Source organism: Xiphias gladius, chromosome 24, assembly GCF_016859285.1.
Source record: "Xiphias gladius isolate SHS-SW01 ecotype Sanya breed wild chromosome 24, ASM1685928v1, whole genome shotgun sequence".
In the NCBI taxonomy this organism is placed as follows: Eukaryota; Metazoa; Chordata; class Actinopteri; order Istiophoriformes; family Xiphiidae; genus Xiphias; species Xiphias gladius.
In genome coordinates this window covers 1101148-1119929 of record NC_053423.1, presented here as the reverse complement: position 1 = coordinate 1119929, position 18782 = coordinate 1101148, and the positions used below count along the sequence as shown (strand labels likewise).

The 18782-nt window shown below is 38.2% G+C and overlaps 1 protein-coding gene across 3 annotated transcripts in view; it reads left to right on the top strand.

Moving 5' to 3' along the window:
• LOC120785911 (gamma-aminobutyric acid type B receptor subunit 1-like) overlaps positions 1–18782 on the top strand; it is a 50790-nt gene that overhangs the window by 6706 nt on the left and 25302 nt on the right. The window contains exon 2 of one of the 3 annotated variants that reach the window (XM_040120889.1): positions 7727–7853. The exons of the other annotated variants lie outside the window; for them this stretch is intronic. The gene's annotated coding sequence lies outside the window, so the exon portion shown is untranslated. The remainder of the gene's footprint in view (positions 1–7726; positions 7854–18782) is intronic. 3 annotated transcript variants of the gene reach the window in all.

Genomic DNA, 18782 nt, shown 5'->3' with positions numbered 1-18782 from the left:
TTGAAGCTAGTCTGGCTGTTAGTAATTCATAATGTAAATGCTTAATTTATTATGTGAATGGAGCTGCTTTAGCTGTGCTAATAATTCTGGAGAAATCATTGTTGGACTTGGAACTTTTTAGTCCAGACTGAAAGTCAAAGGAGGTAAATTCTGGGGGGACAAAAATTAAATCTACTGGCAGTGACAAAGAACAAAACATCTCTTGTGTGAGAATTGATCGGATTCTTTCGACAGGTTTAATTGTACGTGATAGGAGTTTTTCTGGCAAGGCAGATTAGACTAAGTCCAGACCTTATCTCACCGGTGTCTCCCTCAGAGGGAGAAAGGAGGAGGTTATGTTTTTCTCATTTCTCTTTGGCTGTAAGCCTCAGATGCTTGCAGGTATTTCAGGAGATAAACTTTGGCCTTGGCTCTAACCTCAGTCTTTCTACCACAACGGCAATAAGCTCCCCTCCTCCATCAGCTTTGGAGCATAAATCGCCGGGACCAGTTTTTGACACACCGGTCTGTTTGTCCACACGGCACTGGTCAGCCTTAAGATTTGCTGTGCTGCAACAGGAAGAATTGGTTTTCACAATTGCAACAGCACTCATGGCAGTGGTAATGGTCATTCTCTCTGACTTACTGTCTAACAGTAACAGAAGAGTGCTGATTTATTGTAGACTCTGTTGGTTAGTTTCTTGTCTGGACCTCAAAAAATACATACATAAAAGAGGTTTTGACCCTGAGCTTGCACAATAACAGACAAATCAGTTTGCACTTCAGTAAGGATTCCAAAAATTTGGGAAAAAGCTGATTTTTATACATTGTTCATGTGCATTCATGTGAAAATGCAGCTAACAGAGGACATAGAAGTTTTGACATGACAATATAAGTAAAACTACGGTTTGTTGACACTTTTTTCAGTTCTTTAATACTGAGTCATAAAATAATAAATTCATAACAGGATTACAATTTATTTATATTTTCATATAAACATAATATTGTTTATAGAGCAATAACAGTGATCAACACAACTTTACAACAACAAAGTCACTATATAATTTCAATTAAATCTCCCTGGAAACAGATGTAAAATTCTAAGATATCTGGCTAATCAGTCTAAACAGTTGGGCGGTGTACAGTCAGCTGTCATTTTAGCTTGTTCATAACAATTTGCTATTAGCTTAACAAACTTGCTGTGGCTGTACAAACCAGAGATGAATGGAAGACTTTAGGACTACCAGTTGAAAATAATGCTTCCTGCACTTGGTTTTTTTCAAGTACTGATAAAAAAAAAACTGACATTCTCTGGGTTCTTACTAATTTAGAAACAGTTCCAATTCAAAACAAGTTTTGGGGGGGCAACAGTACCAACTATAGTGCCATGCTTTGAGCCGATATGACTTTGGACGATATTGAAAAACTGCAAGCAGAAAAACAGACCTAGGCAGTATTTGCACGTGTTATTTCACGGGTCTCATAAGAAGATAAAATAACAATAAGACTTAATACACTCGTTTTCACATTTATCTGTGTTGCTTTTCCCACGCTGGGGGGAGGGCGGGGAAAAGAAGTGCTTGTAACAGGTACAAATATAAACATTGTAATTAAATGGCATTGGAAGATATTTAAAGTAAAAGTGTTGGCCACATTACTCCTAATGTGATCTCAGTTTCTCTGTGAGAATCTTTGGGAGCAGTTCACCTCTATGTAGAAAATCAGTTAGTGTTAAATCCTGGTGTTATGTCTGAAGATTTCAATAATGAAGGTATCCAGCCTGTGACAGCTGTGTGTAAATTAGGAGGGTTGCAAGTGGATCTTGAGTTTAGATGATTAAGAATCGTTATTTGTCTGATCTGATCGCTGATTAAATAAATACATTTTAAAAAGTGCTCCTTTGTCTCTATGCAGCTGCCTCTCTCTGAAAGGCTACTGCTCGTAGTCTGGCCCTAGGTCCTGCCCCCAGCATTATCGGATTGGTTATACACCACGACGAAATAGCCTTTCAACACTGTACTCAGTATTTGTGGGAGATGCGTGTGAAAGAGGAATGCAGAGAGAGAGGCATTGCTGAGATGAGAGGCAGTTTTTTCAAAACAAAGAATGCAGATTTTGCAATAAACATCAAAACCATTATGATCTATTTCTATGATGACAATAACCATTTTAAATTTTTTTGTGGGCTAACATTACTCTGCTGAAAATGCCTGAACTTGTTATGTTTTGATGTAGCATACTAGCAGAAAAAAGAGACACTGGTACGCAATTTTTCAGGAACCCCAGAGTAATAAAGGCAAAGGTGACCAATGGAGGCAAAAGTACTGGCTTTTAAATCAGTCACTTATCTCATCTCCCTGAGTAAAATGGCTAACCCTAATGTTTGTTGAGTTTGTTTATGCATTGATATTTTGTGTCATGTTAGTGCTAATGCAAATAGAGATAGCTAACATTTGTAGTATGTCAAGTCTAGTCAATCTTATTTCTATAGCATCAAATCATAACAGAAGTTTTTTCAGGGCACTTTTCATACAGAGCAGGTTTAATCTGCACATTCCCCCATGAGCATGAGCTTTCTCCCTCAATCAATTAGGTTGAGAAAGAGAGAGGGCGCAGGACGGGCACAGGCGCAGGTTCCGCATAAAGATGTATAATAATAATTAATAATAATAATTAATAAGTAACTATAAATGGAGGGATTTCATTCTTTTTTTCTTTCTTTGTTTTGATTTTCTGGACAACCACTCATCCAATCGACTTCAAACTTCACAAATGTATTGTTGAGGACCCAAGGATGTTTTTGGTAGAGCGTTTCTCTAAGAGAAATATTAAACCACACCCACCAAAAAAGTCACAAAGATTGCTGTGCCTGGTCAATGCATGGATTCCCTAGAAAACAAACTGCAGCTACAAAACCTTGCATAGGGTCATTTAAAGTATTTGAGGATTTTAGACAGAGACCCAAGATCTGCAGATTTGAAAATTGGTTATCACAGCAGCAAAACTGCTATGTAAGGTCACTTGAGGCAAAAGTGCTTTGTTTAAGTGTCATGCAATTGGCTGTTTGTTTTTGGTGCTAGGTTATACTGAGAGGTGTTCCTAATATTTTGTCAACCTTAATAGATATGAATAGGATGGACAAAATATTAGGAACACCTCTCAATATAACCCAGGACAGTTCAACAGCACCACAAATTATTGCCTCCAAAATGACCATGAGAATAAAACACCTCTTTCAAGCAGATTCATTAAAACCATTAAACATTGTGAAGGGATGATTTATTGCAGGCTTGTTGTATTATACTGCATTAGTTTTATCTAGGTGAGCCTAATAAATTGGCAAGTGAGTGTATGTGTCACAGCAGTCCTTTTTAATTTCAGGTCTAGTATTTTCTGATCAGGTATCTGACAAATAGGGTCTGTTATTATTATTAATATCATTACACAGTAATGATGTGGAAGTTAGATGATGATTAGATGATTGACCAAAATATTGTACTATAAATTATATAACAAGCACATTTTGAATGGGCATTCCACTAGTAATAATAATAGTAAGACTAATAATAAGACTAATAATGATAATAAGACTAATAATAATACTTGTAGCAGTGGGTGTTGAGCAGGATCATGGGCTCAGTAGGTGATATGCAATCACAGATCCAGACTCTGCAGAATGTGACAGGAGGAGCAAGGAGAGAGACGAAGGAGCGCAAAACTATGGGACAGAGAACATGCAGAGCTAGTAACATACATTTATGGGATATGACTGTGTACAGATGGAGAGGGGGAGTAGGAGAGAGGAGCTTGGTGCGTCATGGTAAGTCCCTTGGAAGTCTAGGCCTTTAGCAGCATAACTAGGGGATGGTTCAAGGCAAGCCTGAGCCTTAACTATAAGCTTCCTCAAAAAGGAAAGTTTTAAACTTATTTGTATGCCTGGAGAGGGTGTTAGCCTCTTGGACCCAAACTTGAAGACGGTTCCACAGTATAGGATCCTGATAACTGAAGGCTCTGCCTCCTTTTCTACTTTTGGAGACTCTAGGAACCACAAGTAAGCCTGCATTGTGGGAGCACAGTGTTCTAGTGGGGTAGTAAGGTACTATGAGCTCTTAAAGAAATTATGATGCCTGATCATTAAGGGCTTTGTAGGTGAGGAGGATGATTTTAAATTCTATTCTGGATTTTACAGGGAGCCAGCGCAGAGAAGCAAATTTTGGAGAAACATGATCTCTTTTCCTAGTTCCTGTCAGTACTCATGCTGCAGCATTCTGGATTAGCTGGAGAGTATTTAGAGATTTGTTGGGACAGCCTGATAATAAGGAATTGCAATAATCCAGCCTAGAAGTAACAAATGCATAGACTAGACTTGATATATCTTTTTGAGACAGGGTGTGCCTGATTTTTACAATGTTATGTAGGTGAAAAGAGGCATTCCTTGACGTTTGTTTTATGTGGGAGTTAAATGACATATCCTGATCAAAGAGAACTCCAAGATTCCTAATGGTTGTGCTGGAGGCCAGGGCAATGCCATCTAGAGTAAGTATATCATTAGATAATGTGTTTCTGAGGTGTTGGTGACCAAGTAGAATAAGATTTATCTGAGTTTAAGGCATAAATTTATAGTCATCCAGGTCTGTATGTCCCTAAGGCATGCTTGAAGTTTAGTCAGCTAATTGGCTTCATCAGGCTTCATTGACAAGTACAATTGTGTATCGTCTGTATAACAAAGGAAGTTTATGGAGTGTTTTCTGATAATATTGTCTAAATCAATCCAATAAATAAGACTTAAACCAGCAGAGTGCGGTTCCTTAAATGCCAATTAAATGTTCCAGTCTCTAATAGGATGTGATGGTCAATATTGTCAAATGCAGCACTAAAATCTAACAAGACAAGATCAGAGACAAGTCCTTTTTCTGATGCAATTAGAAGATAATTTTTAACTTTTACCTGTGCTATCTCTGTGCTATGAAGCATTCTAAATCCTGACTGAAAATCCTCAAATAAACTATTGTTCTGTAAAAAGTCACACAACTGATTGGGTATTGCTTTCCCAAGGATCTTAGAGGGAAAGGGAAGGTTAGATATATAGGCCTATACACCTGGATCAAGAGTAGGCTTTTTAAGAAGAGGTTTTACAGCAAGTTTAAAAGACTGTGGTACATAGCCAGTTAATAAACACAGATTGATCATATCTAGGGATTGGAATGGAGAATCGATTCCAGTTGAGAACCAGTTCATAATTGTCTGCACCAATGGAATCGTATGCCCCAGTGCTTATCAATTCCTTTTATCAATGCCAGCATGTTTTTTGACAGTCAGAGCCGGCTGACCCTGTGCGCGCACTACGCAATTTGCTTAGGCCCCAGCAAATTACGCAAGGACCCCGTCTCCCCCTCGTGTCAAAGCGTGTGTCAGTGCTTACATCTTCGTTGGGAGGGTGAAGTGGAACTATCCTTCTGGTAACAAAAAGAAAAAAAAAAAAACATGAGAATGAATTGCAGGAACAGTAATCAGGGAAACTTACGTTCACTCAGATTCCATCAAATAACATTAACGTTGAGTTGATGTGCCAGCTTGCAGTGCACCTCTCTCTACTCTCTGCTCACTACCTCGGTGAGCAGTGCGTCTCTTGGTCTGTCTTTGTCTTGCTTACTTGCCATCCACCTCCACGGCTGTCTTCTGTGACTTTGTCCCCGACAAAAGTGAGAATGAAATACAAGTATTTATTACGTTTGATACACACCACAAAAGACACATGGTTCACACGTAAACATGCGTTCATATGTGCGTGCACCAAATGAAACTTGTGCTTTCCAGCAGCAACCTCTGTGGGGACCAGTCAAGACAATATATGAGCGTGATGGCACTCCTCATAGGCAAGACAAGTCTCTCAGTCAAGGTTTGGTTACAACTGTGGACTAATGCAAGATGGAAAGCAATGGATTGACATTCGCTATTGATTAAATATTGAATTTACAATGTTCATCAGCTGTGCATACTGGGCAATATGGATGCACATCTCAGTAAATAATAACCATTAAGTATTCAGCCAAGCCACAGTATACTGTAAATAGTATTTTATATTAAAAATGTATAAAAGGAAATTTGGGGGAGATAGTTTGAATAGGTCTGATGCAGCTCAAAAAAGTAATAATAAAGATGCAGCCATAGCCTATAGGCTTGTGTTTAAGTTGTATAGCTGAAGCTAATTGTTTAATATTGTGAGGACTAGACTAATTACCAGGCAGCAAAGTCAAAGCTCATTGTTATATTTTTCAACATTTAATGTCATTTACAATTTCTTATTCATGTTAATGTTAATATTCACTTAAGATTCTATAGAAAATATTGTATTCAATAAATATTGTTTGTTTTTACTTCATTCTGTTATGTATAGGTCTACATATTCTTAGACTGACAGATGGAGCAAACAGTTTTAAAGTATGGAGGATTGTAGCACTGGGATGTCAGGTATGACTGTGTGGCAAAGACCTGTGTAGGCCTACTTTTGTTTCACACGGAAAATTGATCAGTAATCGTTAAGGGAATCCGTAAAGTATTGGGCTGATAAGAAGAATCAATAATGGCATTGGTATCAATAAATTCTTATCAATTCCCATTTGTAATCTCCCCTAGTGAAGAAGTGCTAACTAAAGGTAAAACTTCCTTAGGGGTCATTCCATGTCAAATCAACAGAGGCCTCCCGACTGACCATCTTGGTTTTGCTTCATACTTTATGTAAATAATCTTATTGTACCTGACAACTAGTATGCGAAATTGTCAGCTTGTATCGTCTTTAGTATTTCTATTAGATGTCTTCAACTTCTAAAAGGGCTGGCCTTACAGTCACATATTTGTCAAGTAATAGCTTGCTGAAAATTGAACAAAAAAATGTCCTTCTTGCTTTGGAGCCCACTATAGCTTCACATTGAACCACATTGGGTCTTTAAATTTTTTAGAAATAATACTTGTTATTCTACTTACTTAGAAACTACATGCATGTGTCAGAAAGAAATCAAAATTTCTGATTTGAGGCATTAAAAATGAAAAAAATGATTTCATGCCTATATTTCAAGTTCATATTGTCTATGTATGACAAAGTCTACCCTGACAACAATCATACCACTGGATAGAGCATGTTTTAATTAGTAAATGCACAAAATATGAAGTTGGTACCTTGAACCAAATGATATGTATTAAGGTGTCAAAAAGACCATGTTTTCCTACAAATGGACATCCTGCAAAAAACAGTTCTACAATTTAACTAAGGCAATGTCAGGAAATTTAAAAGCTTTGAAGAAATAGTGTGTACTTTGAGAGTTGTAATGATGTCCTTTTCAAAATCCTGTGGAAGAGTATACTGCCGGCCAGTTGGTATAAGTGGGGCATCAATGATCTTCAGGATATGCACAAGAGGGACCCGACAGATATCCTCTCTCCTGGGCCAAGGAGGTGATGAATTTTGTCTCCAGTAGTAAGAATTTTATCATTAAAGAAGCTCATGCAGTCACCACTAGTGAGAGCTATAGGAATACATGGACCATAGAGCCATGACTCTCTGTCAGCCTGGCTATGATGGTGAAAAGAAACATAGGGTTGTTTTAATTTACCTCTATTAATGATGAGTGATAGGCTGATCTGGCATTATTGTTACTTTGAACTGATGTCCAAAAGGCATAACGTTAAATATGATACATTCTTTTCAACATTTTAAGTAAGATTAATACATTGTTTTTGTTTGATACAGGTGTAGAGTGGGAAAAAAAGGAAAGGAGCAATCAGAAGAAAATCTGTCCTGCTTCCTCACCGCAAAATTCAGTGTTAGAAGTTTGCAAAGGGACAACTAAACAAACCTGATGCATTTTTTTGCAAAGGTATGTTTGTAGAAAAAAAGAGTTTCTTGAAAAGAACATCTCTCCGAATGTTAAGCATTGGGGTTGATTGATCATGCTTTGGGCTTATGTTTCAGCCAGTGGCACAGGGAACATTTCACTGTTAGTGGGAAGAATGGATTCAATTAAATATCAGCAAATTCTGGGTGCAAACATTACACTGTTGGTAAAAAAGCTGAAGATGACAAGAGAGTGGCTTCTACAACAGGATAATGATCCTAAACACACTTCAAAATCCACAATGGACTACCTCAAGAGGTGCAAGCTGAAGGTTTTTCCATGGCCCCCACACTCCCCAACCTAAACTTAATTGAAAATGTGTAGATAGACCTCAAAAGAGCAGTGCATGAAGGGTGTCCCAAGAATCTCACAGAACTAGAAGCCTTTTGCAAAAAAGAGTGGGTGAATATCCCCCAAACAATAACTGAGACACTGGCTACGAAAATCGTTTACAAGATGTGATACTTGCCAGAGTGGGCGTTGCTAAGTACTGACCATGCAGGGTGCCCAAACTTTTTTTTTGGGCCCATTTTCCTTTTTTATTTTTTTAAAGTTCTAAAAGACGGAAATAAAAAAGTAATCTTGCTTAAAATGTTTCCCTTTGGAAATCAATTAATCCTTTACTTGCTTAGCTTTTCACTGTAACAGAAATTTTGACCAGGGGTTCCCAAACTTTTTCATGTATGTTTCAAGACTATCTTGTCAGGCTAAGCGGGATTCTTCCAGTTTGGTGGAACACCATATTCTTTCAAGTTTTGTTTGGGGCAACTGTGGCTTAGGAGGTAGAGTGGGTTGTCCACTAACCGGAAGCTTGGTGATTCAATTCCTGGCTCCTCCAGTCCACGTGTTGAAGTGTCCTTGGGCAAGATACTGAACCCCAAATTGCCCCCGATGTATCATCGTATTAGTGTGTGTGAAAACACTTTGATGGGTCAATAAGACTAGAAAAGCACTATATAAGTGCAGTCCATTTACCGTTTTTTAAACCTCCTAATGTTAGCTAGCTAGCTAACATTTCACAGGAGAGCCATCTCACAGGAGAGCATCCTAAAAACTGCTTTCTGCACCAAAATTTTCGTAATTTTGCCTCTGTACACGACAACGATGGATTTGAAATTAAGCCATCAAGATGTGACTGAAGTGTAGACTTTCAGTTTTAAATCAAGGGATTAAGAAAATATCACATTAACCTTATAGGAATTATAAAAATGTGTATATATGTATGTATAGGTATGTGTGTGTGTATATATGTATATGTGTGTGTGTGTGTGTATATATGTATAGTTATGTGTGTGTGTATGTATATATGTGTGTAAATATGTATGCGTATGTATATATGTGTGTATATATGTATGTGTATGTATATATGTGTGTATATGTGTATGTATGTATGTATGTGTATGTATGCGTATATGTATATATGTATGCGTGTGTGTGTGTGTGTGTGTGTGTGTGTGTGTGTGTGTGTGTGTGTATATGTTTATATACATACATACATACATACATACACCATCACTGATTATGCACTCCAGCAGATCCTAGGATGTCTCTTTCAACTGTTGAGACTGGCTTAGCCTGTGAACCCCAGAAATAGGCTGGTTGACAACGGAGAACAGTTTGGTGACAACTGGAGAGACAGTAGACAGCTCAAAAAGACAGCAAGGGGTAGCAGCCCAACATGCATGTTCTGTGAGGAAGAACCCAACTAAGCTACAGACTGGAGCTAGAGAAAAATACCCCCAGGGGAGCCTGAGAGAGGTGGGTGGGTGGTGACCCCAATAGGACTGAACGGTGACGACCTTGGCAAATGGATTACCAAAGATGATTACAGAAAGATGCATTTATGGCAAGGTCTGCAAGAAAAAGAAGCTCAGCCTTAAAATCCATCAGAGACGAAAGAAATGCTTGGTGCTGGGGAGACCAGAATCCGTTTCTGGTAAGTCACAGGAGTAGAAATCACCACTGGCCGAGCACCGGAAAATCATCGGGAAGAAACTCACGACCCAGCGCAGAGAAGAATGGCAAAGGAGAAGGAGGAGAAGGAGGAGAAGGAGGGCCAGGAAGCAAACTGCCTTTATGCCCAATCCATTCGGATTCACTAAGCAGCTGCTAGGGCAGAAGCGCAGTGGCCATCTTGCCTGCGCCAAGGAGGAGATGAACCACTTCCTGCACAACACCCTGAGCGAACCTGGTAGAAAACAGGGGCTAGGGCCCCTCAGAACCCTCTTGGACATACCACCTCCTACAGTGGAGTTCAACACCAGAGAGCCCATCTTTAAGGAAATCCAAGAGGTTGTTATTTACTGAAACTTCATTAGTGACCGGCCTTTATTTGTACTGCTGAACGTAGCTGTGATGTGAGACTTGTATTCCAGCTTTTATTTGAGATTTTATGGTGCCTTGGAACCCCCAAACCATTCTCTCTTTTACAATACGAAGATATAATCAACAAAAACTAACTGACTTGTGAATACGGTTCTGTGTTGACTCCTCTCTCAATAAGCAGCCACATGGAAGAATGCTGTGCATACAGAGTCCTGAACAGCAGCTTTAAATATTCAGGGCCAGGCAACACCTCTTCTTCCTTATCAACACAGCTTTTATCCGGAGCCCTGTTGAAACAGCTTCGGTCCATTCTCACTGAATAAAAATCTTTGGATTCTGAGGAAACGTCCAAAATGCCAATTCTCATTTTGTGAAAATCACTGGGGATGTCTGAGTTTAGAGGGAAGGAACGGCTCCAGGACGTGACTAGACATGAGGCAACTGAGGGAAATGGCCTCAACATGAATCCAATAAGATTCTGCACATTAGCCAGACGATAATGTGTTGAAACAGATTCAGATCTCACTGTCCACCCACACCAGACTTGTACACTGCATTCTGAACCATACATACAAGCACTTTTTAATAAGACAGGCCAAAATCCATGCTCCCATGCAAACAAATTTGAACTACATCATACAGAAGTGACTAAACAGGATATCTTGACCCTTGACTTCTCTGCAATTCATTTCCCCTCTTTTGAATGATTTCCAAATGCCCCTGTTTGAGGGCCAAGCGCTCCTGATCCACTGAACTCTATGATAGAGTGCTTTGTATTTGAAAGGAAAGGTAATGTAATTGTGCCTCCTTCCAATCTGATACTGAAAAGATTAAAGACATCTTCTGCAACAATGTTATGCAAATGAGAGCAAGTGAAAGAAAGAAATAGGAGGAGAGGGATGCTGATGGAGAGATGGAGAGTAGTAAAGATAGGAAATGTAAATTGAATAATAACACTTGAATGGTGTGGAAAAATAAATGTGCGATTGTCCCACTGCACAGAAGAAAGGAAGTGGAGTGCAGGTTTTGGTTCGGTCAAGGTTAGTTTATTATGACTGATGGAAGGAGATTTCACACTGAGGCAGCCATTAATACAAGTACACATCAGAGGATTGTAGAAAGACAGGGAAAGCAGCAAGAGAGAGGACTCCTAACGCGGAGAGGATGATGGGAAATGCAAAGAAAAAGGTGCAGGAAAAGAAAGATGCTGTGTTTTACATGGGCTGGAGAAGATAAAAGGATACAGCTGGTGGGATGGAAACCTATTCTACGAATTAATTATCCTTACTGTTAAACACCATGAATACAGTGATCAGAGCTGCCGGCACATGCTTCTCTCTGCTGCAGGCCGATATGCAGGGAATTTTGTCAGAACTGCCGGTGACAGAGGGGAGAGAGATGTCTCTGGCTGTATTATATCTGAGAGTCAAGGCAATAACATGTTAGGATTTCCAGTGTGCTGTAATATTTAGGCAATGTATGAAAATTGTTGGAGTGGGGAAGGGGGCTGAACCTTATGTTTGACTTTTGAAAAATAGAAAGAACCATAAAAAAAAGCAAGACTCTCTCCAGTATTCCTTGTTGTCTCGCTCTTACTGAAAAGAAATGCTATACTATCCCCCAATATCTCAAAACAATAAATAGTGCTCCACCCCAGATACTAAAAATTGAAATAAATATGAATCAGATCAGAGTATGTTGTATCCTGTCCAGAACCAAATGTACATTGATGAACTGATCATCTTAGTAAAGCTGTAACTGTAAATAGCAATGGTCAACATGTATTTTCATAAGCAAGACAGAACGTTTGCAAAATATGATGCTCAATTACAATTATGAGAAAAAGAACAAGACACATAATCTCACTGTAGTTCTGCTTTGGTGAACCACCAACATTTGGTGAAGGTAGGAGCTCCTATAGGCTGTTGAATGTGGATTCCGTCAAGGTTCAGCCATTCACAGATATCTACAAAGTTTAACGATTTTTCTTTTTCTCAAAACTGACATGTCAGTTCTAATAGCTACTAGTTGTTTTTGAGGAGGAAACTGAAACCCTGATTGCTGTCCTCTTAAAATAAAAACTTTTCAAAGATGAACTGAAAAGGTACACATACTTTTAATGACCAGAAAAAAATCGAAACAACTAAATATCTTCTGTCCTGCTGTGTTTATAAGATCCAGCTGTAATATTAATTACCATCACAAGCGCAGTCACTTCTTTAGTATAGTCATGTTGTTATAAGCTTAAATGGAATTTAGGCTGATGTGGATCCTTTTCATTTTGAGAGAACTGCTCCTTAAGAAGAAGCACTCTTGGCTGCTGAGTGCTGGCCTGAGGCAGGACTTTAAAGCCATCACAGTCCACAAGTCCCTGAATGGGTCACAAAAAAGCCAGCTCTCTTTCTACACACAGAACAAGAACAAGCAATAAGTACCCTCAGAGAGCAAAAACACCACTTTATGTGTCACCAGCCACAACCTTAATCCTCACTGGATGGATGCAGCATTTTTTTTTGGCAGGACCAGAACAGCAGGGACAGCCTTATAGTTGCAAATGTCACTGAGTGAGTGATCGATTGAGTGAATGACTGAGTGCTGAAGTTACACCACTGGTCGGCCGGCTACGCGTTGGAGTTTCCCCTTCGGCCATTGTTCTTTCAAAAATGATTTGGCACAAACAGTTTCTATTGCGTCATCAGGGTGGTGTTTCCAGAAAGTGTTGCCAACTTATCACTTTTGTTGCTAGATTTACCAACTTTTCAGCTCCCTTCAGCGACTTTTCTTCACAAAAGCACCTAGCAACAAATCTAGTGAGTTTTTTGACAAACCTTTGCTACTCCCTGCAGAAGAGAGACTTTATTTCCCAACAAACGCGAGGTTGGGCTAACATGCCTTAATGGGTTGCGTTTCAGTCACTATTTAATACAGAAAAACAAGTAAATGAGCTTTACTGGGAATTTGGTTTTTGGTACGTTTGGGCAGAGATTCAGAAGTTTAGGACCAGGGCAGTTTGCTCTCGACAAACTCCACGCTACCTCCATTTTTACATGTTTTCTTGATCTATTTTGCATAATGTATTTTCACAGCAGCAATTCCATCAGTACTCTGTTTCTCTTTACCAAAAAAAAAAAATTAATCCACCTTTGTTTTTTTGATCACTTGTTGTGTTACCATCAATGAAACTCAAACACTTCCTACAGATGTTTCATTTAAATGCCTTCGAGGGATTCAAAGGGCATGGTTTCTCCATTTGGGGCTTTACGCTTTTAATGTGAAACATCTATAGGATGTTTTGGGTTAACAAAAATATTGCATGAATTGTTTAGGAACTATAGCAATTTTTATACATAGTCCCTCCATTTTCAGAGGCTCAAAAGTAACTGGACAAAATAACATAATTATGAATATAGGGATTATTTTCAATACTTGAATAAAAATCCTTTGCAGTTGTAGTCAATGACTGCTTGGAGTCTGGAACCCATGGACAACACCAAATGCTGAGTTTCATTGCTGGAGATGCTTTGCCAAGCCTTTACTGCAGCTGCCTTCAGTTGCTGCTTGTTTTTGGGTCTTTCTGCCCTCAGTTTTGTCTTCAGGAAGTGAAAAACTACTCAATTGGTTTGATGTCAGGTGACTGATTTGGCTAAGTATATTCCATTTCTTTGCCTTTAGAAGCTCTTGTGTTGCTTTCGCAGCATGTTTTGGGTTATTACTCATCTGTACTGTGAAGCACCTTCCTATCAATTTTGCAGCATTTTCTGTATCCGAGCAGATAGTATAACCCCATACATTTCAGAATTCATCCTCCTATTTCTACCAGCAGTCACATCATCAATAAACACCAGTGACCCAGTTCTATTGGCAGCCATACATGCCCTTGCCATAACACTGCTTTCACCGAATTTGACAGATGATGTAGTATGCTTCAGATCATGAGCCAGTCCTTTCCTTCAACATACTCTTCCCATCATTCTGGTAAAAGTTAATCTTAGATTCATCTGTCCAAAAAATCTTGTTCCAAAAGTGGGCAAGCTTTTTTTAGCTGTTTTCCATCAAAGTCTAATCTTGCCTTTCTGTTCTTGAGTGTTACCAGTGGTTTGCACTTTGTCGTAAACCCTCTGTATTTACATACATGAAGGCGTCTCTTGATTGTAGACTTTGACAATTATACGCCCACCTCCATGAGTGTGTCCTTGACCTAGTTTGATGGGTTTTTCTTCACCAATGAGAGAATTCAGCAATTATCCACTTTAGTTGTCTTCCGTGGTCTTCCAGTCCTTGTGGTGTTGCTGAGTTCGTCAGTGCATTCTTTCTTTCTAATGTAAATGTTGATTTGGCCACTCCTAGAGTACCTGCCATCTGTCTGATAGATTTGTTTTATTTTTTCAGTTTAATGATGATCTCCTTCATTTTCATTGACACCTGTTTGGACCGCATATTTAGAGTGAGGGGTTGACAGATTATCGAACTAGCCAATTATTAAATCCAATATGCAGCACTTTTACAAGTATCAGAATTGTTATTTTTTCAAATCTGTTTGCCAATAAAATAAATCAAATTAAAATGTGCTATTTGGCTCTGATGCACCCGCTTCTCAATGTCCGTAGTCACTACTCTGTTGTCTTGAGCAATGTCCCGCCCAAAAAATTGTACCAGTAACACAGAAATGCCAGAAAAAGGAAATGAGACAACACTTTAACCACAGCATGTCAGCACGTGAATGGCCACCCACTACTGTTACTTAAAAGAAACTTTACTCAAGTAGAACTAAAATTACTTACTTACTGTACTCAGATAAAAGTACAAAGTAAGTCTATTAAAATGTACTCTTAGTAAGCATTAAAAATTAAAAATGTTTTATGGTGATAATGATATATGATAACAAATGTTAAATTAAAAAACATCTCTAGGCTACCAGGAATGCATATATGCCAATCCCAGGAGAACTGCAGTGAAAGCAACCACAAAATTCCAGTCAGGCACTTAGCAGCCTCTGCATACAATTGATAGTTACAAATATACACTCAGTATGCAGTATATTAGGTACACCCAGCTAAAATGCAGTCCTGCAATAAATCCTCCCATCATGAATGTTAGTGTTCAGTTTTTATTAGAATTGTTTTAGAGAGTCATTGATTCAACTCGATCATTTCGGAGGATGTAGTATGTGGTACGTTTGAGCTGTATTGCATAATACAAAGAGGTGTTTCTGTTAATTATCCTTCATTGATCTTTATTGACATAAATGGGGTGGACAATAATAATACAAACCCCTGGACATGTGTGTATATATACATACATGATCACGAGTCAAAAACTGGTGTCTGTTTATGAAATGTATATATGAATATACATAAACACATATACACACAAAAATTGACATATATATATATACACGTGTGTGTGTGTGTGTATATATATATATATATATATATATATATATATATATATATATATATATATATATATATATATATGTATATATATGTATGTATGTATGTATGTATGTATATATATATATATATATATATATATATATATATATATATATATATATATGTATATATATATATATATATATATGTATGTATGTATGTGTATGTGTATGTGTGTGTGTGTATATATGTATGTATGTCATAAACAGACACCAGTTTTGTTATTCGTGTTCATGTCAACCTTGTTATTTGTTGTAATTAACACAAAGATATATTTTTTTCTTTAAAAGGTGTTATAGATCTGACTTTGTCCTCACTTATTCAGAAGTGTTTGAAAAAAGCAAATAGACACGGACTTGTGACGTCAGTTGAAGTCCATTCTTTAAGGTGACTAAACCAAATGTATTTGCTACTGCACACAGTTTTTAACCCTCACGCAACCAACTCATACTGCAATCATATAACTTTTATGAGTTTTCCAGTGGCATGAATGCTTGCAATGTTAAGAGTGAATGAGATTTCTGGACCCAAAAGTAGAATTCTGACAGACGATTTCACAGTTCAAAAGAGGTTGTTTATTGAAGGCTTTTAGTGAGATTGGTTTGGTTTAGGGAGTGCAGCGGTCGGTGAGTGGGAAACGCAACAGAGCAGGTAACTGAGGATATAAGTAAATTAATAAATATAGACTATCAGGATAAAATCATTATACAGCATTCTCTCTCTGCAACAGCATTGCAGAGAGAGAACAAATAAAATACAAACAAATATGACAGTTTGGTCAGTCATGTCTTCATGATGACTATTAGAGGGCTAAAGAAAAGAGATGGGTCTTCCGATGGATTTCAAAAATATAAGTGGAGGGAGAAGATCTAATAGTGAGTGGCAAACAGTTCCACAGTTTAGGGTCAACAACAGAAAATGCTCAATCACCTTTGGATTTTAACTGGGTGCGTGGAATGGATTGCAGTGATTGGCCAGCAGGTCTGAGGGGTGTGGATGTGAAATAGGGGATGAGCAGTTCAGAGATATAAACTGGTGCCAGTCAATGCAGTGCTTTAAAAACAAATGAAAGAATCTTAAAATTAATTCCATACCTCATGGTAACCAGTGTAGAGAAGACAGTACAGGGAAGATGTGTGACTCTCTTCTTGGTACCAGTGTGGAGTCTCCCTGCTTCATTTTGAACCAGCTGCAGGCAAGATAAGACTGACTGATTCCTACAGAGAGAGAATTGCAGTAGTTGATGTGAGAAGAAATAAAAGTGTGATCTACTATATAGTCTCCAAATCTTTAACAGATAGGAGCAATTTGAATTTTGCAAGTGATCTAAGTTGGAAAAAGCCAGTGGTGACAATTGATTTGATTAATTTATCAAATTTTAAACCACAATCAAAGATAACACAGAGATTTCTTGCATGGGAATTTATATTCAGTGGCACAGGCACAAGGATATTGATTGTGGTTGTGGAGTTGTCTGCAGGGTAGATGATTAGGACCTGAGTTTCATTCTAGTTTAAGGAAGCCTTTTGCCATCCGGGTTGGCACTGCATGGTTTTCAGCGGGAGGTACAGCGTACCTCCTGCTTTAAATTTAAAGGGGTCTCAGACACCTAAATATAACGATAATAAATAATACATTTTGGTCTTTATGATGGAAATATGACAATTCTGTACCATCCCCATCCCTTGAGTTATGAGTTATTTCCTTGTAGGATGAACTACAGACATCACTGGAGAATAGCATAAATTATATGTATGTCTGCCTAAAAAGGGGGAAAGGTGGAACTGTGTTTTTAAAAAAGATTACACTACACCGTATGTCTGTGCATGTTGGACTGAGCTCTCTATATTCAGCTAGTGATATAAAACAAACAGAGAGAAAGTGGTGTCTGGTGTTTTTTCAGCTTTTCCTTGCAGGGAGACAATGGTGTGATGGTAACCAGAGAAGACAAACCATCATCAGCAGTTAAATGTGGAGAAGCATCTACACACAGGAGTGTGTGTGAATGGTTGCCAGGAAACAGAATTAGTCAGCATTTATCTTCCCTTAAAAGTCAGAGGAGGAACCTGCCTTCTGCTGTATGTCACTTCTTAGGGATTTTGTGTGTGTGTGTGTGTGTGTGTGTGTGTGTGTGTGTGTGTGTGTGTGTGTGTGTGTTTGTGTAACTTCTTGCAGAGAAAGCTGTGGACTTGTGGAAGTGTGAGAATAATTTTAGAAAGTTGTCTTTTATAGATGATAAATAAACAATTCTGATTAAATTATTAATCAGTAATTAGTTTTAGCTTAAGTTAGGGGCCTAAAGATGGCAATATCTGTTGGTAGGTCAGTCCGTCTAGCAGCATATCTCAACACTGGATTTCAAGGTTCTTTAGTGTCATCTGTCAAGGTGCTGCTTTGGCCACTCAAATACATGCAAGTGGACATTCCTAATAACTTTAAAATCTGAAAACCACATTTCTACTGTTTGGTCATTGCGATGAAAGAGAATATATAACTTATCTTTAATATATTTGACACCGTTAACTTTCCAGTGTTGTCAAATCATGTCTCTGAGATTATAAAGTTTGATAAACCTTGAAACTAATTGATCTATAACTCAAACTTGACCTCTTGGATCGTATTTCATCGGTCTCTTCGGTACCTGAAGCAGCATGCCCACACCACATAACCTTTTCATTATTTTGAATCAGAGATGAACTGATTCATTTCTTGCATGGGAATTTATATTCACTGACACAGGCCCAAGGACATTGATTGTGGTTGTGGATTTGTCAAAATTCTTCAGTAGCTTTTAAATGTACCAAGTGCTGTTTAGCGATTATGTTTTTGTATTTTTATTTTCAATTTATCAAATTTTTTTTTTTTAACAAACTTTTTAACAACAACACTGGTCTCTCAACCATTGCTGAATGAGATTTTACCTACGTACTGCAGCAGAGCATAGTAACACCCTTTCTCTCTGACAGCCATTTCAAATTTCCCCTCTGGGCAGTCAGCTTAAAAGGCAGTTACACACTCTGGTCATAGTCGTTTAGTCATGTAGTTGTATAGATAGGGCTGCTTGTCATGTTATTGTACAGCTTCCATCAGTCATCACCAGAATGTACCACCACTTGTATTGTTTCAAATGAGAATGAACTGAAATTCATTT